The sequence below is a fragment of the Xiphophorus maculatus genome, unplaced genomic scaffold (genome assembly GCF_002775205.1).
Source record: "Xiphophorus maculatus strain JP 163 A unplaced genomic scaffold, X_maculatus-5.0-male Unplaced_Scaffold_138, whole genome shotgun sequence".
NCBI lineage: Eukaryota > Metazoa > Chordata > Actinopteri > Cyprinodontiformes > Poeciliidae > Xiphophorus > Xiphophorus maculatus.
This window is the reverse complement of record NW_019369751.1, coordinates 81,324-91,218: the sequence shown is the minus strand read 5'-3', so window position 1 is coordinate 91,218 and position 9,895 is coordinate 81,324.

Sequence of the window (9,895 nt, the reverse complement as noted above, 5' to 3'; positions counted from 1 at the left end):
TCGATCTTATACAAATGGAAGGATAATCATGGAAGCAATGGACAATTATGTTTAATCTATGTATTGGAATTATTATATTGGTTGATTCACACATGAAGACAATATTATCTTTTCACCAATTTCTATCAGCTTTTAAGTGAACTTTATATACATTTATAAGGGTTTATAATTGAGGATTATATTCACATGTAGTCATGGCACTTACTATAGCAATGAATAAAAAACAACTGCTAAGAATAACTCGATTCCACTTGAAAGCGGAATAGGGGGGATTATGAAAGAGCGGAAATATTCCTTATAGGGTTGTTTTTTGCTAAGGAAATCTGGCTCCAAAGAAGGTCGATTTGACCTGGCTCCCAGTTCCTTGTGTGTGCGAAGCCGAAGTGAGACGGAAAGAATGTCTGAGAAATAAACTGTTTGGATAGATAAGAATAATAATGGGCTTGTTTTGCACCTTTGAAATGGAGCAGATGTTGGAGGTCAATAAGTCTTAACATTCCCAAAGAAACTCCAATACACACTCATTTGAAAGCTGATAGAGTTCTTACGTAAAGACACACGTCAAACACGGGCAGTAATGCTATTGGTCAAAACTTACCAACTTACACCAATGAAAATGAGATTCTATAAAACAGACTGACTAAGAATACGATGAGATTTTGGGGAGAATTTTCAGAATTGACTTTGTATTGTAAGTTGATCTGTGGAACAGTGTAATAAATCTCCACCCACCGTGGCCTGCAGTTGAAGAACTCGTCTCTGAGTGTTATTTCTCATCTATAATTATAATTAAGACCTTTTCTGATCCAACACTGTCAAAAAATCTGGTGCAGATCGGTCGATGCATCGAGGAAATATAGCCGATGTATCAACTTAGGGGGCGCAGTGGAGTCAAATTACATCTCAAACCAGTTGGGCTCTTTAGAGGTGAACAAACGTCATACATATCCAGATTGTCGCCAATCGGATGATCCATGTGTGAATTAGAGCCAAACGTATGAATATGGCGAGGGACCGATATTCGCCATTTGGCCACGCCCACACGGTTCAGCCAGCAGCGAGCAATGACAGAGCTCATCATCCGAATCATATTGATTAGGTCAAGAGAGCCATAAACGGAGCTTTCCAAGGAAAAAAAATGACACTTCCTGTTCTGAGGGGGCGGGACTTAGATGACGTCATAATATGATGACATAGCATTGTCAGGATCACTCATGCAAAGTTTGGTGCAGAAGCTATCGACCCTTCACAGTAAAATATGAGACTTCCTGTTGTCAGGGGGCGTGGCCTAAGTGATGTCATCATTTGACCAATGGATATTATTGGACACCCGATGATGATCAATAACTGAAAGTTTGGTGTCTCTGTGAGTTTTTGTGATAGAATTACAAATTTTTAATTTTTTCCTCTTCATTACAAAATTGAACTCTGTCATTCCGTAGGGCAATGCTGCCCTCTGGTGTCGAATTACTGAAATAGTTTCATTATTTAAGTAATTCGACACCAGAGGGCAGCATTGCCCTACACATGACAAGGATCCCCTTTGTAATTACATATTACACAGTCGATCACAGGGGAAGTTTGAGCCCTGCTAACCCCCCTTCAACCTGCTGAAATCTCACCATTTTGATAACATTGAATTGGACATGCCTTATGATCAGACTGACCGAGTTTGAAGCCGATCAATCGAAATCCTTAGGAGGAGTTCGATCAAATGCAAAGGCTGGAAATGTCAAAATCAGGGTCAAAATTCGAACTTCAATCCAAAATGGCCGACCTCCTGTTGGGTTTAGAGCATGGCTCCAAGAGACTTTTTTGTACGTCCTGACAAGATACACATGTGTACCAAGTTTGGTAATTCTAGGTTAAAGCATGGCTTGGGGCTGATCATTTAAAATCTTCTAGGGGCCGCTAAAGAGAAATTAGGTCACGCCCACCAAATTTCGCTATGGATTCCTGTTGGCTGGTGGATAAGGTTCCATCCTAGTGAATTTGGAGCAGCTCACCCCGAAACTGTGGAATTCAGAGCCAAACAAATTTCGACGGCGTTCGCAATGCCGCCACGCCCACCTGCTTCATCGCAGCCGGTCGGGGTTGGAATCCTCAACACACCAACATGTCTTCTGTCTCTGGATACAGTTTCATGTTGATTAGGTCAAAGGGCTAAGATAGCGACCGTTCACAGTAAAACATTACGCTTCCTGCTCTCAGAGGGCGTGGCCTACGTAAAAAAAAATTTCACCACAGGGTATTTTAGGACACCCGATGACGATCAATCACTGAAAGTTTGGTCCCTCTATGTGTTTTTGTATAGGAAATATAAGAGGTTTTTGTTTCATGGCGAGTAGGTGAACTTTGACCCCTGGTAATCCCCCTTCAACATGCTCAAAAACTCACTATTTTGATAAATTTTAATTGGCCATGCCTTATAATCAGACTGACAGAGTTTGAAGCCGATCAATCGAAATCCCTAGGAGGAATTCGATCAAATACGAAGGCTGTAAACGGCCCAAAAATGGACCTTCAATCCAACATGGCCGACTTCCTGCGATACTTGCACTATGACATTACTTGTAAATTCTGAGCGTCTTAGTGAGCTCTACAACTGTACCGAATTTCAAGTCTCTACGATGAAGTAAGTTAATAGCAAAGGGTCTCTTGAAAATTGCTAGTTGACGTCGTTGAGCAATTTTTTTTGCAATTTTTGCGACGACCTTAAAATTCAAAATTTTTAAACCGCCTAGTCGCGGCCGCCAAGTTTGGTGAGTTTTTGAATATGATAAAGCCCCCAAAAAGGCACGCGAAGAGGCGGTAAGAATAATAAAAGCTGCAAACAGCCTTGGGCGGCCCTCGCAGCAAGCGCCGCTCCGGCCTATTGGCCACCGCGGGGGTTCCAGCCACCGCAGAAGCTCTCGCACCGTTTCCAGAGCCGCAGCCCGCTCGCCACCGCAGAAGCTCTGCCGCAGTTTCCAGCACCGCCGCCTGCTAGCCGCCGCAGATGCTGTCGCGCATTTTCCCCGCCCGTCCACCGGGCGTGTCAAGAAAACTGGTATGGGGTTTGAGATCTATCCAGGTACACGCAGAAAAAGGTGCATGAAGGCCTGAAAGAAATAAAGCAATCTTGTGTTTTGATTTATAATGATGACGTTAAATATGTATGAGTACAATCTCTAATATGTGTATGTGTAATAAGTAACCACCAAATGATTCTGAAATGTATTTCTGAATAATGACCATAACAGTGTTAACTAATAATTGTGATGACTTATAATCTGACTTATAATCGGAAAAGGGAAGTGATTACGTTTTAATGTATATCAGAGCTGAGATGATTTGAATGATTTACAGTTAAATTAAAAGGTTTTAATACTGAGTTGGATGTGGTAGAAAAGGGTTAACGGATAAGAGTGGAGTTATACAAGCCCGGCTGACAGGAACTGTCACAAGATGGGGAATTAAATGTCACAAGATAGGGAAATTAATGTCACAAGATGGGGACATTGTGCTGGACTCAGTAAACAGGATGGGGAGGAAGCAGATGTTCAGGAAGTCATGCAGACCAAGCTGCACACACACACACCGAGGAGAACAGTATAAGAGAAGGTTGAACGGAGAGAGCAAGTGTTCTTTGTCCTCGGCGCTGGAAAGAAGTCAATACTGGAAAGCAGATTAAGAAAACAACTACGGACCGCACCCTGGAATCTTGGGAGACTTTAGACTCCGCGCCACCAAGAAGGGACAAGCACCGGACTCCCAAGCCCTGATTCCTGATTCGACCGTCGGTCTTGCCTCAACCCAAAAATATTGCAACAGACTTGGAGAAAAGACAAAGTTCCCGGAGGAATAAAGAGCTGGGTTTTTGAAGGATTTTAACCTGTTCTACTTTGCTACGATTCTAAAGAGGACTTTTCCACATAAGGACAAAGACCCCGACCAAGGCTTTTGGATGTACCTGTTGCTAAAGATCCATCAGCAACTGGGTGTGAGTTGAATCTGCCCCCCAAAGATCTATCTCAGAGTTTGTGACATAAGTGAGGGAAAAGAGACAGCATAGTATGATTATACACGTGGATTTTATTATACTGCTCTTGAATTATATACATTTGATTATTGATCTGTATGCCACATATCCTTGCTTAAGCTTGCTTAATAAATTTATACTATAAAATTCTAAAGAGGTTGGTGGACATTGGAATTAATCGAGTCATTTGATCATTTTTCTGTTCTTTTAATTGAGGTAAAACTAATGTACATGATTCTAGAAAACAGGAGGCTTCATAATTTCCTTTGGTGAGTGTAGATAATGACCCTGGGACTTATGTGATACACCATAAAGTGGGAGAATTTAATTATCACTTGGTGATAGTCCAGAAAATCTGTTTAAGAAAATATACGCCACCACACAGAAATTAATAGTATTGCAACTAATTACATATATGGGTTTTAAAAAAAAAAGGGTAACGAAGGTTCGGGCAACGTCTCACCAGGAGACCGGAATTGAGGAGCCCCGCCCCTCGCTCTTCAGACAGAGTTTGGGGAAGAAGACGGCGGTTGTCCTTTCTTTCTCTCACTGACTGTTCGTCATTACAGGCTCTCCAAGATCAAGGGAAAGCAGAAAGTCTTCAGAAGAAGAAAAAAAAAACGGAAAAACAAAACAAAACATCATTTGTTATATTCGTCACTATAAGTAGAGACGAGTAACAAACTGTGGGGGCTCGTCCGGGATCTCCTCATCAAAAATATTGGGAGAAGATCCAGAGATACCAGAACCACGTGACCAAGGTGACACAGCTGAAGGCCAGGAGTCAACCCGTGGGTGTCCAAAGTGGAAGATCAGAGTGGGAAGGAACTGCGATCCTCCACCGGAACTGCACTGCTGATCCTGAGTTCAACGTAAGCTGATCGCCGAGGAGCCACATCGCCGATTCAGAAGACAGCGCACTCGAGCTGCAGCTGAGCCACGTTGCTGATCCAGTGGACAACGTACTCTAGTTGAAGCTGAGCCAAGTTGCTGATCCAGAGGACAACGTACGCTATCTTCAGAGGAGTCAACTCATTGATTTGGAGGACAACGTGTAATTTATCAGAGGACTGAACTGGAGGACCGATCTGTAGTAGAACCAGACACCATGGCAGAGGTTCGCAAAGAGTTAATATGGAACATTAAGAAACAACTTTTCAAACTCCCAAGCGACAGTGTTTATCAGGTGGCAAAAGACATTGCTACTAATAGCCAGTATGGAGGTGAACTGGACCCAAACGATGAAGAAAGCTGCATGGACTTTGCCATCTCCTTTTTGCAGTCTGATGCCTTACTCGAGAGGGAAGACAAAGGTATGGGTTGGTTGCTGGATTTGAATGATTTGATATATAAGCTAACGAATGCTGATGCTACTGATAATTCTGGAGAAAGTGTGTTAGATGATGTTTGTGCACGCATTAAACCTAGTCACACTCAGTCTATAACAATCAAACACTCCACATTACAACCCCATGCTCACTTTAACAGTACAGTCATGCAGTCCCAGCCTGACTCTATTACCCAACCCAACACAAAAATGGGGTCGGTAGAAGGTCTGAGACAGCTGTATGAAGAACTGGGCGAGAAGCTCAGGCAGTATGAATCTAGTGTGACCACACCAATTCCAGTTTCTCTCCACCAAGTTGAGTCAGAGTTATATAACAGGCCACAAATGACCCCGGATCAACCTGTGTGTCTGAAGGACCTCTCCTACCTGCAGCGCAAAGATTTCAAAGTACACGGTGGTCAGGTTGGAGATCAGAACTCTGATTTAAGCTACAACAACATCAGTAAACAAATCGATGAGGGAGTAAAAGAGGGTTTCACAGAGACTGAAGTGGTCAGGGGGGTGTTGAGGATTATAAAACCAGGAGCCTTTAAAGACATGCTCGTAAACAAAGACTCAATCACTGTATCTGAGCTCAAAGGCTTCCTCAGGTCCCACCTCGGTGAGAAAGCATCGACTGAGATGTTCCAGGAATTGATGTGTGCCAGGCAATCAGACCGAGAACCACCTCAACAGTTCCTGTACCGCATGATTGGGCTAAAACAGAAACTTCTTTTTCAAACTCGGCACACCAGTACAGACATCACATATGACCCCAAGACCATCCAAAAAGTCTTTCTCCACACCATATACCAGGGTTTAGGAACGAAACATGCATACCTCCGACAGAGACTGAGGCCCCTGATTGCAAACAGCCAAGTTACAGATGAGGAAATCCTCAGCCAAGTCATGAAAATCATGAGTGATGAGAATGAGCACCAACGCAGGCTGGGCCAACTCCCTAGACAAAAGACAACACAAGCACACAGTACCAAAGCTGAAACAGGAGGTGATTACAACAAGTCACAAGATGCAGCAGCAGACAGTAAGAATCTCCAGACAATAGGACAGCTCAGTGCTCAAGTTGAAGCCTTGACTCAGATGGTGGCTTCATTGATGGACCTGCATACAGCTAACCCACAAGTGTCTCTGCCTCTAACTAGGTCTGCCCACATGCAGCCACACCCTCCCTACCAACCATCCTCAAGCAGCTGGCCACAACCTCTGTTGAGGCAACCCGCAGCTCAGATGAGGGGCAGGATGGCTCGTTGCCCTGTGTGTACTGAGCAGAACTCACAGGTGTGTAACCACTGCTTTACATGTGGAGAAGCAGGGCACAGGGCGATTGGGTGCTTGAAGCGAGTGCAGCCACAGGGAAACGGGACTCGGTCTCTGATGAGGGACACCCAGAGACCGGTGAGCAATTCCAGTCCCGAACAGTAGGTCAAGCTTCAAGTCAAATAGCCAGACGCCTCCAACGAAGACAACGTCAGGAGCCTCATACACCTCTCAGCCAGAGAACAGTCACCTGTAAAGCACCCCTCGTTGGAAAGAAAAGCCTCCTGAAATGCCTGCTTGGTGGCTACCCAATTACAGCCCTATTTGATTCAGGGTCACAAGTGAGTATAATTGACCAAGAATGGGCTGCCACTCACATCTCAAATTGTACAGTGAGACCCCTTTCTGAGCTATTAGAGGAGGAACTCAGTGTCTATGCAGTTACAGGTCATTCAGTGCCGTACAGTGGATGGGTGGAGCTCACTGTCAACTTAGCAGGAAACGATGACCCCAACCTGACCATACAGGCTCCATTTCTTGTCAGTCAGCTGCCCCTGCCCCAGCCCCTTCTTGGAGCCAATGTACTGGAAGAGATCATTAAAAGGAAGGAGTCCTCGGGTGAGGCGGTTACCACAGTGGTCAGTCTCCTCCGTGATGCATTTGGGATAGAGGAGGAACAGGTGGAGGCCATTGTGAGTTTCATCCAGGTGCCTCCCAGAGCCTATGATGATCCAGTCACAATAAGGGTGGGTAGAGACCACACTATTATCCCCCCTGGGAGAACAGTTCATGTGTGGTGCAGGGTACCCCCAAATTTTAACATCATTGACCCTTTTGTCCTATACGAGCCTGCAGAGGGGAGCACTGCTTTAGGACACTTGGGTGTGGGGGAGGGCCTCTTAAAAGTCAATGAGGCCAGGCGACCATATGTTAAAGTGCCCATCTCCAATCACTCAAAACATGAGGTCACCCTACCCAAAAGAACCCCCCTGGGAACCATCCAACATGTCACAAAGGTCCTGGAGACCAGCACTCCAGGGTCCCACCAAAAAGAAATGGCTGCAGTTAGGGTCAATGGAGTTGCATCCTCCAGCAGCTCTCCAACTGACTCCTGGCTCCCTCCTGTCGAGGTCAGTCACCTAAGCCTCGAACAACAAGAGGTGGTGAAGAAAGTGCTCTGTGAGGAGTGTGGAGCCTTCTCCCGTGACGGTGATGACATTGGATGCATCCCTTCTCTGCAGATGGAAATTAGGACTAAGGATGATATCCCAGTCCAAAGAGCCTATGCATCCATTCCAAAGCCACTCTACAAAGAAGTGAAGGAGTACATCCAGGAACTTCTGGTTAAAGGTTGGATTGTGAAATCTCAGTCACCATATGCAGCCCCTGTCATATGTGTCAGGAAGAAAGATGGGTCCTTACGACTCTGCGTCGACTACCGGCTCCTCAACAACAAAACCGTACCTGACCGCCACCCCATCCCTAGAATCCAAGACCTCACCGACTCCCTAGGAGGATATGCTTGGTTCTCAATTCTGGACCAAGGGAAAGCCTACCATCAAGGCTTCATTGCTGAAGGGTCAAGGTACCTGACTGCGTTCATAACCCCATGGGGCCTGTACGAGTGGGTCCGAATACCGTTTGGGTTGTCAAACGCACCAGCAGCTTTTCAAAGGAGCATGGAGGGGATGCTTGACGAGCTGAGAGATGAGTACTGCATCCCTTACCTCGATGATGTTTTGTGCTTCTCCAGATCGTTTGAAGAGCATGTGCAGGTGTTACGCAGAGTCCTCCAAGCCTTACAGCGTCATGGTGTAAAGTTGAAACCAGAGAAATGCGAGCTCTTTCGCAAGGAGGTCAGGTACGTTGGGCGATTGGTGTCGGCAGATGGAGTAAGGATGGACCCCAAAGATTTTGAAGCAGTACAAACACTGAAACACAAGACACCACAAACAGTTGGGGACATCAGGCAAATGCTCGGGTTCCTGAGCTATTACAGAACATATGTGCAGGATTTTTCACGTATAGCCAAGCCCCTGTATGACCTGCTTCAGTCAAAGGTCGACACTTCTCAGCTTAAATCGCCACAGGGAAAAACAAAAGGCCACCAGCAGTCCTCTCGAACCCCAATAGAGTGGACCAAAGAACATCAACAGGTCCTTGAGCAGCTCATTGACCGACTGACCAAACCCCCAGTGCTGGCATACCCCGACTTCGACCGCCCTTTCACACTTCATACTGATGCCTCGCAAAAGGGTCTGGGTGCGGTTCTCTACCAAGTTCAGGATGGAAAAATGAGGGTGATTGGATATGGTTCACGCACACTGACACCAGCGGAACAGAATTATCACCTACACAGTGGCAAACTTGAATTCCTGGCATTGAAGTGGGCGATATGTGACAAGTTCCGTGATTATCTGTTCTATGCCCCACATTTTACAGTCTTCACGGACAACAACCCACTCACATACATCCTGAGCACTGCCAAGCTTAATGCAGTGGGTCACCGGTGGGTGGGGCAGTTGGCTGACTTCCACTTTGACATCAAATACCGACCAGGTAAAACTGCCATTGATGCTGACACCTTGTCACGATGGCCCCTAGATATAGACACTTTTATGGCTGAATGCTCTGAAGAACTATCAGAGGACACAGTCTGTGCTGCATGGGAAGGAAGCCGGAGAGCTCAACAGAGAGATGTGGCCTGGGTGGCAGCCCTCAACTTGTCACACCCTAGCCAAACCCAGTTCGAGGGTCTGCAGACAGTCAGTCATGATGAGCTGGTGAGGGAACAAAGGAAAGACCCCGCCATTGGGAAAGTTGTGGAGTTGAAACAACAAGACAAACCACTAACAGAGGAAGAAAGAAATAAAGTTGATGGACACACGAGGAGGCTGCTGCGAGAGTGGGGCAAATTATACCTGGAGAATGACCTGCTCTACAGAAAAACTGTGAGTCGACAACAATTGGTTCTGCCCGCCACATATAAACAAACAGTTCTGACTCACCTCCACAACAACCTGAATCATGTTGGCGTTGAAAAAGTGCTGAGCTTGGCAAGGGAGCGATTCTACTGGCCTTTCATGAAAAGTGATATAGAGAACTACATCACCAGGAAATGCTCATGCATCAAACAGAAGAAACCAGTCACAAATGAAAGAGCTCCAATGGGAAGTATTACATCGACTTCTCCCCTCGAGCTGCTATGCATCGATTTCCTTCACTTGGAAGCCAGCAGGGGTGGGTACGAGTACATCCTGGTTGTGATT